Source organism: Camelus ferus, unplaced genomic scaffold (genome assembly GCF_009834535.1).
Source record: "Camelus ferus isolate YT-003-E unplaced genomic scaffold, BCGSAC_Cfer_1.0 contig1013, whole genome shotgun sequence".
In the NCBI taxonomy this organism is placed as follows: Eukaryota; Metazoa; Chordata; class Mammalia; order Artiodactyla; family Camelidae; genus Camelus; species Camelus ferus.
In genome coordinates this window covers 48857-66026 of record NW_022587700.1, presented here as the reverse complement: position 1 = coordinate 66026, position 17170 = coordinate 48857, and the positions used below count along the sequence as shown (strand labels likewise).

The following is a 17170-nucleotide window of genomic DNA, read 5'->3' as shown; positions in this document are numbered from 1 at the left end:
AATGTGACACCCCCAGCTTCATCAACACGGACCAGAACTCTTCCTTTGGGGAAGATGATCTCCTGATTTTGGAACCACCTATTGTTCTAGAAAATAAGCCAGTTGCCCAGACCTCACACAAAGACTTGAATTGGAAATGTGCTTTGTCAAGTGTTTCTCTGAAGATGTGAAGTCTGTCTTTGTATGGCAGGAAGTCCCCTTTCACAAAATTGTATGTGTTTGTGTCTGAGAGAGAGAAATGGAGACAGACAGAAAGACGGAGACAGAAGAGAGCCCCCTCAGAAGAGAGCTAGTTAAGGTGAGTTTTTGTGCCTTAGTAAACATTTGGGGTTTTGGGGGGAACAAAGTATTTACACTGTCTCATTCTCCTCGTTGGAAACCTTGGCCCCGTCCTCAGTGTCAGCGGCCTTGAACGGGGGTTGCCATGGTGCTTTTCATCTGGCGCTGCCACTTCCACGCTCTGCCTTTAGCACGTTGCTTTGCCTCCCAGGGCTGCCACCCTTTAAACTGTAAGGTGAGGAGTCTGGAGTAGATGATCCATCCCAGCTCTGCTGTTTTGCAAATTTCTGATTTCGTATTCGGATGAGGCTGGGATACACCCAGAGCAGTATAAACCAGGCCCTACCTCCTGTCTCTTGCTGGGGCATCCCTCAGGTCTGTGCCTTCTACTCAAGCCTTTACTGAGCCCAGCTTTTGTCAGGAGCCCAAGTGCCTACCGGGATGGCAGGAGACCTGTCTCTCGTGGTCACGGTGGCCGACATTTCTATTGGTTGTGCTGAAACAGCTCTTCTGAGATCCTCCGGCCACCCTTGCTCCAACCTGAGGACAGACCTACCGTTCCTTTCCTAGGAGGAGGATCAATCCATGGTGCATTTTATGACAATCCTGTCCCCAGGAATGCACGGAAGGTTATCAGCTGAGTGAGGGGAAGTGCCTCTGTGTCTCTGTGTCCCTGTATCTCTGTCTGCTCACAGTGCCCTGCCACCGGCTACTGAACAAGAAAAGTGCTATTCACCATGCTGTGTCTTTTGCAGATGTGTAGGTGATGGTCTTGTGGCTCATGTGTGGGCTTTGTGCTGGGATGGTGAAGGGCTTATAAATACCTCATCAACATGTATTCGAGGTGGCCTGGTGCCACACAGACTTGATTCATGAAGGCATCAAGCCTGCACACTGGTTTGGAAACAACTTGGTTTTGATCAGTCACACTGCATGCATGACTCACTGCTGATCTCTGGGTGGTTTTTTCATTTTAGATTTATTCACCCAGTGTCTTGCTTAAGCTGAAAAATACATTTATTTCACTAGAATATTCTCAGATTCTTTGTTTTCACACATCCAGTTGTTTAATTCCTTTAAAAATCATTTTGTGTTTATAATGCCTCCTAATATCTATCATCTCTAGGTTCCCAGTGGCCTGAGCCATGCACCAGATTTGATGTAGGAACTGTTCCACCAAAAGAAATCCCTTTGCCATAATATCTTTTGAGGAAAATATTATTCTTTAAGGCTCTAACAGTAAATCGTAGAACAAAGCATGGAACATTTATTGTAGTTAATACATGTTCATGCAAAAAGAAATGATATTTTCATTAAACAATGTTGATTTTAATAACTTTTACTAATGTGAATATTATTATTCATAATTTAAGTAACCAAATAAAACCACAGTTATTTATTATGAAGATTGAAAACTATTTACACTGTCTCTCAATTAGAGGTAGCTTTATTAGAAGACTGAAGGGTATTTAAAAGATGGAAAAATACCCATGATGACACCATCATTTTTATTAACTAAATATCAAGAACTGTGCAGGGTTAAGATTTAACCCTCTGCAAGCTGTCAAGTTAGCATGAGGTAGTTTGTGGATGCTGCCAGAAGACAGGAGACTCCCCCAGGATCAGAGACAAAGAACTTCCTGCCAGCACAGCAGGCAGCTTGGGGTTCATGTTCATGTTGGTTCCTGAGTTTCTTTCCTTTTGCTGTTGTAACAAAGGACCACAGACTCAGTGGCTTAAAGCAATACACATTCATCGTCTCACTGTTCTATTGTGCAGAAGTGCAAAGTCATTGTCAGTGGGCTAAAACCAACGTGTGGCCAAGGCTACGTTCCACACCGAGGCTCTAGGGAGGGATTCGTCTTCCTACCTTTCCCAGCTTGCAGAGGTGTTCACACTCCTTGGCCCAGGGCCCTGTGTCACTGTGACCTCTGCTGCCACTTTACATCTCTGTCTCTGACTATATAGATATAAAGGAAGAGTCTTCTACATCTGGTATGGACCCTTTTTCCTAAATGGACATTGTATCTCTATTTATGTGCAGATTAAAACCCCTTCCCTCCAGGGTGTGGTGGCATCAGCTCACAAGATTACCACTCTGGGCTTTAAGTGTCCTCTTTGTATTGTCACCTGGGAACTTCTCTTTCCATAGTTAGCTCTGTGTTACATTTGTTGTTGTATTTTACCCGGCATTACTGAAAGTTTTACTTAAAAGGGATCCTAATTAGCTCTGTTTACCTGTTTCCAGAGCTGAAAGCTTCAGTTCTAGAGTATCTGTTTGATTTCTCTTAAAAATACATTCCAGTATATTTCTCTGGTGAAAGTCTTTACCCTGTTGTCTATTCTCCCATAATTTCCTTATTTTCTTGAATATATTAAAAGTATTTTATAGCCTTTATTGGTAACTCTGATGCCTACATCACCTGGGGGTTTGCATCCTTTGTCTAATGTTTCTTATTCTCATATTATCCGTTATATAGTCTTGACATGTTGCATGTCTTGAAATTCTTTATTACATGGCAGACATTGCAAATGAAAAATCCATATGTTATTTTCCGTGAGAGGTTTTCTACCTTCCTGTTAGGCAAACAGGGTGAGGGACTGATCATGTCGCTCCAATCAGGCGCTGAGGTGGATCAGGACTGAAGTGCCTTTTTTCTTAAAACAGCTTTGAGGTATACTTGGCAAAGTAATTTTCACACGTATAAAGTGTACAGCTAATACGTTTTGACATAAGTATATCCCCAAGAAACCATGACCACATTCAAGAGAGTGAACATACCCATCACCCACAAAGCTTCTCTCCTGCCATTTGTTGTCCCTCCCTCCCTCCCCATCTCTTCCCCTGGAAACCATTGATCTGCTTTCCATCACAACATATTGGTCTGCATTTTCAAGATCCTTGTATGAATGGATTAATGCAGTATCTACTCTATGTTGTCTGACTTCTTTCATTCAGTGTAATTATTTTGAGAGTCATCTGTGTTGCTGTATTAATAGCTTATTTTTCTTATAGCAGAGTATTGTTTAGTGCTGAGTTTTTACTGAAGAGTTTGTTGTGAGCAGTGTTTGGATAGACCATCATTTGTTTCTCCATTTACTTCTTGATGGATGCATGGGTTATTTACAACTTGAGCTATTATAAATAAAATTGCAGTGAATATTTGGTTACAAGTCTTTATATGGACATATGCTTTTCTTTTCTAAAGCACCAGATGAGGAATATCTGGGTTATATGGTAGATAGGTATTTACCTTTTTTAAAGAAACTGTTAAAGACTTTTCCAAAATGGTTGTACTATTGTAAATTCCTTGTGGTGTGTATCAGCTCTGGTTGCTCTACTTCCTTACCAGCACTTTGTAAGGTCGGTCTTTCTAATCGTATTCATTCTTGTATGTATGTGTACTAGTATCTCACTGTGGTTTTTAAAAGCATTTCTCTAATGACTAATGGCATCTTTAATCAGCATCTTTTCATATGCTTATTATCCATCTGGATATCTTTACTGAAGTGTGTTTTCTGGCCTCATTCATTCATTCAGGTGTTTGCATTATTATTGAGTTTTGAGACCTCTTTATTCTGGATCAGATACAAAGAGAGACCTTTATCAGATATATGATCTGCAAATAGCTTCTGTCTATGGCTTGTCTTTTCATTTGCTTAGCAGTGTTTAGAACAGCTTTGAAGAGTCTTCATTTTGATAAAGTTCACTCTATCAGTTTCTTTTTAAAATAGATTATACTTTTGGTGTCATAGCAAAGAAATATTTGCCAAACCCAAGGTCATAAAGCTTAAGCCTATGCTTTTTCTCCTAGCTGTTTTATAGTTTTAGATTTCCTATTAAGATCTATGATCCATTGTGAGTTAATTTTTGTATATTTTGTGAGGTGTGGATCAAAGTTCATTTTTTTTTTTTTTGCATATCACTATCTAATTCTTCCAGCACTACTTGTTGAAAAGATCCTTTCTCCACTGCATCCTTTTTGAGAATCAATTGTCTATATAAGTGTTGGTTTAGTTCTGAACATTCTATTCTGCTCCATTATTCTATTTTCCTGTTTTACACCAACACCATACTTTCTGATTACTGTAGTTTAAAAAAAAAAAAAAAGGCTGAAAATCAGATAGTGCAAGTCTTCCAACTTTGTTTTTCTTGTTCAAAATTGTTTTGGATATTTGGGATCCTTTGAATTTTTATATGAATTTTAGAATCAGTTTTAAAATTCCTTACATCCTGTTCTGCCAAAATTCCACCCATGTCTTTGGCCATCTCCAAAGCCACATTTTCTGAAGAAGTCTCTCTAGATCCCAGGTGAAAGGAATTTCTGTTTCATCTGTGCTCCAATCACATTTGATAATATTTGATTACATTTATTCATATTTGGCTGGATGTACTTGTGTGATCTTTCCTGCCATATAGTAAATCTCTCAAGATTTGGAATCTTGACTTGGTTCCCTCTGTCTGCTGAGAAAACTAGTTCTATGCTTTGCAGGAGAGCGCCCTGCAGTAAGAGGTATCTGCAAGACACATCTAGCTCATTGCTTGCATATCGTCAAGGAATCCTGCAGATTTAGAATTGTTTATTGATTGTTGTCTCCAAGACGGCTCAGCCTTTTTTATTTCTATTGCTACTGCTGCAGTTTCAAAGGACAATGGGCTAATTATTTTCCAAATATCAAAACATACTGTAATTGAGTTGTGACGCAAATTATGTGCTGCTGTTTCTTAACAACCTGCTTAGTGTTCACAGGTACCTTCACTCATGGAACTTTTGGGAGAATGTCATATCCTCAGAGATAGCAATGCTGTCTTTGGCGACCTGAGCGGTAGTATCTGAACTCACTCCTGCTGTTTTTCCAGTGCCCCCTGTAGCCCTCCTCCAGCCCTCCATGGGGGGCCTGCAGTTCTGCCCTCGAAAATCCTGTTGCTTCTCAGGAAGAATTCCCTATGAAGCATATTCATGTCCTTCTTGTGGGGACATTCAGTCCAGAGACCTGACAGCAGGGGAAAATGTTTAGACTGCTTTTGGTAGAACGTAAATTCTTCCATACTTGTTAGAAGCAAATCCAATGAGGAAACTGTGTTGGCATCTAACAAATCAGGATAAATGTCTGATGAGGAAGATCAGCTTCCCCATCCCACTCAGGCGTCATGTTGATGTGACGCTCACCTTGGCTAACATTTTCTCCTGTGAGCAACGTGAAGTTCAAGACGTTATGAATGGCTTTTTGTTTTTCTTCCTTAGTCTTTCCACATTCACTGTGTCTGGTGAGATTATATGAATCCTGCTTATTTTCAGCCCAGCACTAAGCTTTTTAAAAGGATCACGTGTTTAAAAGGCTAGTGGACAATTTGTTAGAAGATTGAAATCCTTAGACTTTGGTCCTAGAGTTGAATCTTGGTTACTGGTGAATGAGAATTCCCGTTAAAATTTTAAATTCAGTGATATAAAGTTTTAAAAATAGTTAAATATTAGTCAATTTCATTAAACACTATAGCAGTTATTTACTTTTAAGCCTGTCTCTGGGGCAATTTTGCAATGATTCCCTCCCTTTATTGATTCCCTCTTTATCAGAATCCTTGAGAGGTCCCTGTCATCATTGTCAGTATCATCATCATCATCACCATCATCATGGAACTGATTCCTCTGGGAGATTCTAGGAAAATAAAGAGCTGGACGGGGTTATGTGCAGGTCAGTGTGTGCATATACAGTAAGAAGAGTTGTCAGACATTAGATTCAAGATACCCATTCCATTTAGAGAAGAATGTGGTCATGAAATCCTGATGTGCTGAATGAAGGAAGTGATGGGAACAGGGTAGTCAATGGAAAGGAGGAGGAAGTGAGTGAAGCGGGGAGCATAGAGCCTTGGTTAGGTGATCAGCACATTGGTGAAAATGAGGGGAGTGTGATGGCAGAATCATGTCCCTCCCCGGCCACAGGGTAGCCACCTGTGACATGTTACTGTACATGGCAAAATGCATGACAGATATTTTAGGACAAAAATCTTAGAGGATTTCTGTCTTCTAAATTGTCTATCAGTTAGCATTTTAAACCCATGATACATTATTAAAGATTAGTGCAGGGGGACAAATAAAAAGGATTCATATAATCCACCAGACATACTGAATGTAGAAAGGCTAAGGAAGAAAAACAAAAAGTCATTCATAAGTGCCTTGAACCATAAAATGCTCATGAGAGGAAATGTTACACAGGTGAGTGTCACAGCCACATCCATAATGCCTGAATGGGATGGGACAAGGGGATCCTGAGATGAGACAATAGGGTGAGTAGCCTGGATTGTCCAGGTGGGCCGAATGTATTCACAGGGGTCCTTAAAATGGAGGACATTTCCCAGCTGAGTTTAAAATCAGAGGGAGGTGTAGCCATAGAGCAATGTTCAGAAAGGCTGCTGACCATGAAAATGGAGGAAGTCGTGGGGCACAAGCTAAGGAAGGTGGGTGACCTCTGGAAACTGGAAAAAAAAAACAACAACAAGGAAACATTCTCTTCTAGACCCTCTAGAAGGAAGGAACCCTGCTGCTACCTTGAATTTAGCCCAATGAGAACTGTGTTGGATCTCTGACCTCCACAGCCATAAGCTGATAAATCTGTGCTGGTTTAAGCTCTTAAGCTTATGGAAATTTCTTACATTGGTAAGAGGAAAATAACATAGTGAGCCGTAGTGTAACGGATTAAAGGTATAGGATGGGGTGTGGAGAGGATTCTGACATTTACAACTAAAAAACAACCAGGTGAAGTGGGAAGGTGTTTTAAGGAAGACCTACCTGGCAGGGCTGTTAAGCAGACTGGAGCGAGGGGAGCATTGGAGTTAGAGGAATCAATTAAATCTCTACCAGAAAAATAAGGAATAAAATGTAACAGGGCTTCAGTGATAGTGGATGTAGGAATGGAAATGGGCAGAGAGACATAAATATTACTTTGAAATTAGCTACAGGTTTGATGACTGCATGTTGGGGAGACTTAGCCGATGTGTGGACTGAATGTTTGCATCCCCTCAAAATCCATATGTCGAAACCCCATCTCCCAGGGTGATGGTATTGGGAGGTGGGGCCTTTGGGAGGTGATTAGTAGGATAAAATGAGGTCATGAGAGTAGAGCCCTCATGAATGGGATTAGTGTTCTTATACAAGCCCCCAGAGTGCTTGCTTCTCTCTGCTCTCTGGGATATGAAGATATTGGGAAGACAGCCATCTTCGAGCTGGCAATCCTCTCAAGGATACATTGACCTTGAAAGTCTCAGCCTCCAAACCATAAGGAATATGCTGGTTGTTTAAGCCACCCGACCCACGGTAATTTGTTACAGCATCCCAGACTGACGAAGACAGTGGAGAATGCCTCTGAGTTTGGCACTGATTGCCTGGAGAATGCTGAAACCCAGGGAAGTGGGCAGCACAGACGTTTACTCATTTAATCCTGCCAACACAGTAGGAGATAGAGTCTACATATTCCTCGCTACTTAAAAGGTAAGGAAAAAGAGGCACAAATAATAACAACGACAACAAAAACAACAATAATTTGTCCAAGATTCACACAGAACCCCCTGGAGGCAGAGTGAGAATTTATACTCAGGCAGGCTGGCCCCAGAGCCCCTGCTCATAACTAATAAGTCAGATCACCTTGCTTATGTGGATCAGTTTTTTTCAACTGTGATATGAGGGTACTGTGTCCAGTAACTTATAATTTCAAAATACTTCACTGTAACGGAATCATTAGTCACAGGCCTTACAAACCACAGAAACCTACACATACAAAAATAACTCGTTAGGTCAAGATAACCAATAACGTTTTTAAATATTATACCTGCTGGGCCTTTGCAATAAAATGTCTTTTTATAATTCTGTCTGGCTACAGAATAACTTCATAATCCTGCATGTTGCTGGTGGCTCCCATGTTGGACAGCACGGGCCTAGAGATTTTAAATTACTTGCCCAGACTCGCCCAGGAAGCTCGTGGTGGGATCCGAGCTATAGTCTGGGACTTTTCCTTCCTATCCAACAAGTCCCTCATGGAAGTTTAGAAGCTTCTCCTTTGGTGCCCAGCTGTCTATCCGTACTTATAACATCTTGTCAGGTGTTCCAGCCTGCTCCTGAACATCAGCCAGAACCCACTTCTGCTCTATTTTGTCCAGGTAATACCTTCTAGCAACTTCCATTGCCTTCTTGGCATCAGTTCTTACCTGGAAGGGTAGTGGCTAGAGGTGGAAATGTGTCCACATGACAGGTTTTTCATAAACATAGCAGGAGTGGTCAAGAGAATAAAACGTCAGGAAGATGAGTAGAAGCAGGTCATTTAATATACCAAATGGGTACTTTCAATGTCTGTGTTTCCGAGTCCAGGCTTGTTCTGCTCGTGCATTACAGGCCAATAAATCAGGAGACCAGGTTTTGGGGGCAAGAAATAGCGACTTTAATTTGGAAAGCCAGCTGAGAAATGGTAGAATAATGTCCTGGGGAACCATCACCCCAAGTCAGATTTCAGGCTCTTCTTATATTAAAAATGGGAAGTGGGAATGCTTGGTTGTTGCAAACTTGGTGTATGAATTCTTTGTTGTTAGAATCCTTTGTTCTTGCAGCTCTTCACCTGGGTCACATCCGTGTAAACCTCCAACAAACAAATGTTGTTTTCTATTCTGTAACTTGTTATCTTTATGTGAATAGAAAAGTGTTAATATCCTTCAAAGTCAGAGCCTTGAGAATAGGGTCTCCTGTATATTTCAGGCTCTAGGCAACATTGTTTTACAAAAGGTGCAGAACCAACAAGACTAAGCCTAGGAAACAGGGCACAGGGTTAAAGTCAAAGGAACAGATCTAATATGGAGTCAGATTTTTTCTTTCCTATTTCAGTAGTGCCATGGAGAAGGCAGTTTGGGCAGCTTTTTGTAGGGTCCTGGAGGCTTTCTCTCTCAGCCTCTGTGTGCCTCTGTTGAAAACCCTTCATAGCTATCTGGCCTGCTGGAAAACCACTCCGCCTGTTTTGCCCTGAAGATGTGTTCTGTTTATAACTGATCTCTACTTCTTGGAAAACAACTCAATAAAAACTCAGTTGGTTTTCCACCAGCCATGGGCAGGGGTGAGGAATAGCACTTTATTATTTTATGAAAAAAAAATAAAAGAAGTCTTAAAACAGCACTGGGCACATAGGAGAGAGTCAATAAATGCTTCCTGGCTTAAATCAAAAGTGATGGCTCAGTGATTCCATGGCTGCTGTATTTGCTGAGCTTGCTACTCCTTTGCTCCATTACACATTTTTTTAACTGAAAAAGAAATACATGCATGTGGTTAAAAAATTTCAAACAGAGCACAAAAATACACAAGTGAAAGAAGTTTTCCCTCATCCTCTCTTCTTTCAGCCCTCCCTGGAGATGCCACTGTTTACAATCCTTTGTGTGTTTTCCAGATATGCTATGCACATTCCGACCTATGTATGTAAATTCCTTTAAAGTATTACTTATTTTTAACTTAAAGGGATTTAAATCCTCAAGTGTCTTCTGCCCTGGTAATAGAAAAGAACAAATCTGACTCCATATTAGATCTGTTCCTTTGACTTAACCCTGTGCTCTGTCTCCTAGGCTTCATCTTGCTTGTAAAACAATGTTGCCTAGAGCCTAAAATATACAGGAGAGCCTATTTTGAATGCTCTGACCTTTAAGGATATTTAACACTTTTCCATTCATATAAAGATAACAAGTTACATAATAGAAAATAACGTTTGTTTTGTTGGAGGTTTACAGGGATCTGACCCAGGCAGATAGCTGCAAGAACAAAGGATTCTAACAACAAAGAATTACTACATCAAGAAGATTGCAAAAACCAAGCTCGTAGGAAAGGAGCCTGAATTCTGACTTGGGGAGATGGTTTTCCAGGACATTAGTTTGCCATCTAGGTCTACAGAAAGTTGCTATTCCATGCCCCAACACCTGGTCTCCCAACTTACTGGCCTGTCCTGCACTAAGGAGAATGAATTTGGACTCAGTAACACTCCTATCTTCCTAGCAAGCTGGGCACTGGAATTGAGGGCAGCTATCCCACACCCAGGGACATACTGTGTGCCCTTGATGGTTCCCCGAGGGTGGGGTGTGGTTTACCCAGGAAGGATGGGGACTATGCACCAACACTCAGGCAGTATGCTCCTTTTGGGATCTGACCTTGTACCTCCCGCTCCCCGCCAGCACAACACCTGGGACAGTGGAGGTAAGGCAGAGATCTTGCCTGCCTGTGTCCCAGCGTGTAAAAGGGGAATATGTACTCTTTCCAAGGTAGTTCTGAGCGACAACACCTGCGGGTGCTTGGTTCCCAGAGCAAAAGGAAACCCAGCTCCGCTTGGGGGCAACGGGTGTGATCCCCGTAGGGGTCCTGCAGAGGCCTTGGGTGGAGGGCTGGACCAGGGAGGTAAAATATGAGCTGCGGGCCTTGAAGGGTTAGAGAAGTGTGCAGAGGCAGGACTGCTGCCTCCTTCAGGATGCCCCCAGAGTTAAAACTATTTCTCTCCATCTCTGCTACTCTCCTCCACCCTCCAGATCCCTGCCTTCTCTCTGCTCCTCCTGTCCATGTCTCTCCCTCCACTTTTCCCCTTCTCCCCTCCTCCTCCCATCTTCTCCGTCCCTCGCTTCCCCACCTTCTCTCGCAGAACCCAGAGAGGATCGCTGGCCCTCCTGCGCATGCGCAGTCGGTGCCAGCTGGACCGAGGGTTGGAAGCTGCAGCTCCGAGCCGGGGATCGGCCCCAAAGGCTTCTCAGCTCTTTCGCCCGGTAGGACTTTGGCTCCTGCCCCGGCGCCCCGGCCACAGCTGTCCAGGGCCAGGTGTGCACCTGCCGCCTCTCGCCCCAGCCGGGCTCCCCTCAGTCCGCGGCTGGCGTGGCGTCCCCTTCCCCTCTCCCGCCCACGAGTCCTCTCCTCCCGGGCTTCCTCTCCTTGGCCGCCGGCTCGTCCCTGCCCCTGGGAGGGCTGTGTCCCGGGTGGGCGGGTTCTGCGGACCCGATCGGGGGCGGGCGGCTGGGGCTGGGGCTGGCCTCCGAGCGGGGCTGCAGCCCGCGTCCCCCCCCCCGCTTTCCCTGCCCTGCGACCCCGGGGCTGCCCTCCTCTCCCTTTCCCGCTCCCTGAGGACCAGCTCAGTGGCGTGGGCGCTGCTCCCCGGGCTGAGAGCCTCCGGCTGTAAAGCCCAGCTTCTCCTGGTGGAGTCGGGAAAAGGGAGCGCCAGTGCTGAGGGAGTTTCCGTCTCCTCCCTCAGTGTTTCTGCCCCAGGTAAGTACCTTGAACACTTTCACGTGTTATGATGGCGGTGCTTGATGATGTCACTGTTTTTATAGTGAGAGGGATTACAGTGTTGAAAGCAAGGCTTGGTTCAGTTAAAAATGAGCTGAAGGCATGAGGCTGTGACATCCTCCATCCTTCCCTCTCCCAGGGTGAAACGTGTGACCGTCGATCTTAAAAAGATAGTTACAGTCCCTAACTAGCCCAGCCCAGCTAGGGTGTGTTAACAGGAACAGCACCACCAGAGGCGTTGGAGACTCAGGGACATTGCAGTCCTAAAGAGCTCCTGGCAAAATTTGGTTTGTTTTGGTTTTTTTGTTCTTCTTAAATTGTGGGGCAGACTAGTTGTATAGAGGGAAAAATAATTGTCAAGAAATATTTTTTCATTTAACATCTTTATTGTGATATTGTTCACACACCATGAAGTCCACCCACTTAAATGCTACAATTCAGCAGCTTTAGCATATTCACAGTGGTGCAACCATTAATATTCCAGAACGTTTTCATCACTTCAGAAAGACCAGTGGAAATGAATGACCTATCCACCCCTTCCCAGTGCTGGTTCTAAAGAAGTTTCTTGGTTGTTCCTGACCATAAATTATCTTGTTACCCATAAAAAATCTGGTAGGAAATCTAAACAGAATTGTATTGAATCTGTCTATCAAAGCAAGAAGAATTAATGTCTTTATGGCATAAATTTCTTCTACCCATGAATATATCTCGGACCCTATATTTTCATATTTCCAGAGCCTGGCCCATGGGAAGTCCTCATTAATTGTTGGGTTTGTGAATGATGAGATTCTATACATCGTTAGTTGCAACTGAAGCCTTTCACAGAAGAGAAAATAAACTCACTGAAGCCAAGTGACTCTCTGATGGTCAGAAAGAGTGACAGCCAGTGCTGGAGTGATCCAGTGGACTTGGTGTTTGTAACCAGAATTCTCCAGCACCTACAGCTAAGGGGATCAGAGTATTCTTTTATTTTTTCTAAATGGCGTTGCTTTTATTTTTACTTATTTTTTAAAATTATTTTTTATTGAAGTGTAGTCAATTTAGAATGTTAGTTTCAGATGTACAGCAGAGATTCAGTTATAAACATATGCATATGTATCTACATATGTTTTAGATTGTTTTTAGTACAACTCATTACAAGAAATTGAATATAGTTCCCTGTGCTATATAGTAGGTCCTTGTCATTTATTTTATATTTATTAATGTGTATCTGTTAATCCCCCTTTTCCTGCCTGCTAACCACAGTTTGCTTTCTATGTCCATGAGTCTATTTCTAGCAGCACCGTTTTTGCTAGTAATATATGCTGGTTGGCTGCTTTCAGTTTCAGTAATTCCACCTTATCTGTGGGCATTTTCCTTCTGGTGGGCCTGTGTGTGGTTTGCACACGTGATATAAGAGTTGTGTATTTGGGAGAACTCCAGGCCTCGTGTAGTGCCTGGTACAGAGTGCCCACTGAGCTGATGCTTGAACTGGGAAAAAAAACATAGTAAATGTTGGAATTTCCACTATGGTTGAGACTTCCAGGTTTCTATAACCTGTTTAGCCCACCTTAATGTTGGCTGCACCCATACTGGGTAATTTGGTGGAACTTCATGGTATGGTGGTGTAGAGACGGGGCCTTGTATGCTTCTTCTCTTTCCGTTTTCTAAGACTCATTCTCCTGGGCCTTCCAGATCCTCCCCCAGAAGTGCCCAAGGCTGGCTTGGTGCTGCGCTGAGGCAATATTTGTTAATAAGGCCCTTTCCTCATCTCTTCTGAGCCTCCGTTTCCTTCTCTGCACAATGAAGACTTAGACTAGAAAAGTGCTTTTCAGTTTCTTTTAAGCCATGTTTCCTTTGAGAAACAGAAAATACAAATCTCTCCTCCCATTCAACATATAGATTTTGACACATCCTCCAAGGAGTGACATAGCTCTTTGTGGAAAATTGAAGTGATTGTGATTCCAGGTGGCACAGAAAAGACTCTTCAGACATTTATTGCAGGGAGAGGGCAGGAAAGGGGCAGTATATCCCACTTTCTAGTGTGAGCACTGGAACAGGGGCTTGGGTTTAAATACAGTGTCCGACGTGGCCTCTCTCTAATCTTTTTTTTTTTTTTTGCCTCTCTCTAATCTTGCACAATGTGATAAACCTCTCTCCCTCAGTTTCTTAATGCGTCAAGTTGGGGTGATAATAATTTAAGTCTTTTGTGAAACATTATACACATAAGACATTTGTTTCTCGGTAGAAACAAAACCTGCGAGAGAATCAGGGATTTCTTTAAAAAAAAAAAAATCTTGTCCACAGCACTCTGTCTGTGTCTATTTTGAAGTTCCTTGAGGGTGAGTGTTGGGTCTAAAGTCCATCGTGGGACAGGTGGCCCATGGGTCTGTGTGCCGCAGATTGCCCCCTCCTCCCCAGTCCTCTTCCTCTCAGTCCAGGATGAAGTTCCCTAGTAGATTTACACAGAGATCTTGTGGAAATGGCTTTTCATTTTATTGTTTCACGAAGAAGGGCTGCCATCATGATCTCTGTAGTCAGGTTTTGGTGACCTGAAGGCTATGCAATTACGTTTTTCTATTTAATAAAAAGAAAAAAATTACAAGTACAAAATTAGACCTACGGTGGTGGCAGGGGCTCTTGAAAGTGGGGACCATTAGCTTTGTTAGTTTCAGGTGCAGGGGCCTCTGGCCATGAGGACACATCATCGTGCTCTGAAGTTGGAGGGACCAGTGGGCTCAGTGGGAATGTTTACTGAGTGTATCTCATGGGCTGGGCATTGACCTATTTGTACTGTGTGTTCCTTATTTGAGACAGTGAGCTCATTTAACCTCAATAGCCTCTTTAATAAATTAGACTTTTTATTTTGAGATATAATGTAGATTCCCATGTAGTTGTAAGAGATAATATGGAGAGGGCCTACGGACTTTTTGCCCAAATTTCTTTAAAGGTTCCATCTTGCAAAGTTGGGATACAATTCAGTAATGACTCACTAACCCTTTGAGGTTTGTGTTATTGCCCTCATTTCTATTCATGATTAAACTGGGGTTAAGAGGAGCACACAGGCCTGCCCAGGTCACCCATGGTTAGTGTAGAGTCGGGTGAAACGTGGGCTTGGGATTTCCAGGCAGTACCATCATGATGCTCTGTGGCAGGGAGCAGCATTCACTTTGCTTGTTTATTCATTCATTCAACAAGCATTTATTGAGTAAACTCTGTGGGTCAGATGCTATCATAGGTTTATCTGATTCTTCAGCAGTATGGAGAATCCGGTAATGTTTCCTTCTTTTTTTAATCTGAGAAAATTAGCTCTGAGAGGTTATAAACCCCCCAAAGGAAATATAGCTCATAAATGAGGGATAGTAAATTTGTACAGTTCCTTCTTCTTATGCAGGTGGTACCCTAGGCATTTTACATTTGTAAACTTCCATAATCCAGATATATTCTTGTAAGGCAAGGATTTTTTTTTAATTGAAGTATACTCATGTTTACAATGTTGTGTCAATTGCAAGGTGTTTTTTTTTTCTTGAATTTGGAATTCAAAAAATATTTTTTGAGGGGGGTAAATAGGTTTATTTATTTGTTTCATTTTTTTTAAAATGAGGTACTGAGGATTCAACCCAGGACCTCATACATGCTAAGCATGTGCTCTACCACTGAACTGTACCCTCCTCCCCAAAGCAAGTTTTCTTATCAAGTATTCTGCAGCTTAGGAGTTCAAATAAATTGGAGTTGAAATCCAGGTCTTTTGATCCTACTGTGTTTCTTTGCATTATATCCTGCTGAGGGGTGTGGAAGCAGTTCCTTTATTCATTCCTTTATTCAGCAGTTTTGAGCACTGACTTTGCATCAGGGCCTGGCTAGGTGCTTGGAAACAGAAAACAAGAAATGACCCTTTTCTGCAGAGGGCGGAAGCCTAGACCAAAAGCTGCGTAATGTGATCCGAGCTGCGGTAGCCATGTGCAGACGCTGAGGACAAACTGTACCCCCGGCTTTGCTTGGGCTTCCCCTGCCTTCTGACTGGTACACACCAGGTCACCGCAACCCAGTGAGGCCCGCAGCCCGCAGCACAGTATGTACCTCGGTCTCCTCTTCCCTCTCGTCAGGGCCTGCAACATGAACATCCCTGACTACGTGCAGTGTGCTGAGGACCACCAGACTCTCCCCGTGGTGGTCCAACCCGTGGGGATCATCTCAGAGGAGAATTTCTTTTGCATCTATAAGCGAATCTCCTTGGTGAGGCAGATCATCCCTTGCGGCTCGCAGTGGGCACTCTGTATCCACTACAGTCACCACTATGCGCCCGAGAATGGGTGGAGCGACTTCCAGACCCACCGCAAGGTCGTGGGCCTTGTCACCATTACCGACTGCCTCTTGGCCAAGACCTTCGAGAAGCTCCACGTGCAGAGGAGCTGTATGGCACCACGCTCTATGACTCTCGGCTCTTTGTCTTTGTGCTGCATGGGGAGGTGGCCGAGCAGCCGCGCACCGACGTGGCCTTCAATTTACGAGGACTGCAGGGTGGTGGAGAAGAGGATCGAGGACTTCACTGAGTCTCTCTTCATCATGCTCAAGTCCAAGTGGCTGGACTGTGCATCCGACAAGACTGGGGACAAGATCCTCCTGCTCTACATCCTGTTTGAGAAGGAGGACTTTGTGGGATTGGACACAGAGAGCAGGAAAGTCTACCTGGATGCCCGGACACCCTGGCTGTGTGAAGGGTTGCTTCCCTACATCCAGAAAGGGATCAGCAAGGAGGAGGGCTGTCTTGTAGCCAAGGCGTGAGGGAGGTGAAACCCGCCGGTTTTCAGACGTTTAAAAGTGAATCCGCCTTTGTTTCAGAGAGATTCTTTTAGGGTTATTATGGACACTTACTCCCGCTTTTCAGCCAATTCCCCTGGTGTGACCCCTGGAGTTGCTGTCCAATAGAGTAGCCAAAGCCACTGATGCTAGGAGAGCTGGGGAGGAGGCTGCTCTGAGCTGAGATGTGCTCTAGGTCAAATGCACATCAGACGCTGAGACTTGTCTAGTAAAAAGAATGTAAACTATCTTGTTTCTTTCTTTATTGATTACATGTCAAAATGATAGTATTTTACATACTGTAGAATAAGTAAGATATGTTCTTAAAATCAGTTTCTAGGGTTTTTTTTGGGGGGGTTACATTTTTAAATGTGGCAACTGGGAAACTTTCTTTACATGGCTGTCATTTCATTCCTGTTGGACAGCATGTCCTGGGACAGTCTCATCCCTTTGCTTATAGATGTCATGCTGAATCCTGAGACGCAGAATGAGGTGCTGGTTGAGCTGGGGGTGGAGCCAGTGTCTCCTGCCTCCCAGGTCCAGCACCTGCACGGCTCAGGCCCTCTCTCCCTGCCTGACAACCACCATGCCAATTTAGGACAACAGAAACACTGCCAGGGGCTTCCAAATGAGCTCCTTACGCAGGGAAAGGCGTGTCACGGAGCATGGGGCACAGCAGGGAAAGATTCGTCCTCACTTTGTCCCTGTGATTAGGTCAACGGACCCACTTTGCCTTGGAAGTGCAGACGAGCTCTTCTGGGCTGCCTACCCCCCCACATTCTGCTCTGTTTCCCTGTGTATCTATCGAGATGTCCCTCGGGCAGAAG

The 17170-nt window shown here is 43.6% G+C and overlaps 1 pseudogene; it reads left to right on the top strand.

Annotated features, from left to right (window-relative positions):
• The first annotated feature begins 159 nt into the window (after positions 1-159).
• On the top strand, positions 160-17117 carry LOC116662460 (annotated as a pseudogene).
• Positions 17118-17170: the final 53 nt, after the last annotated feature.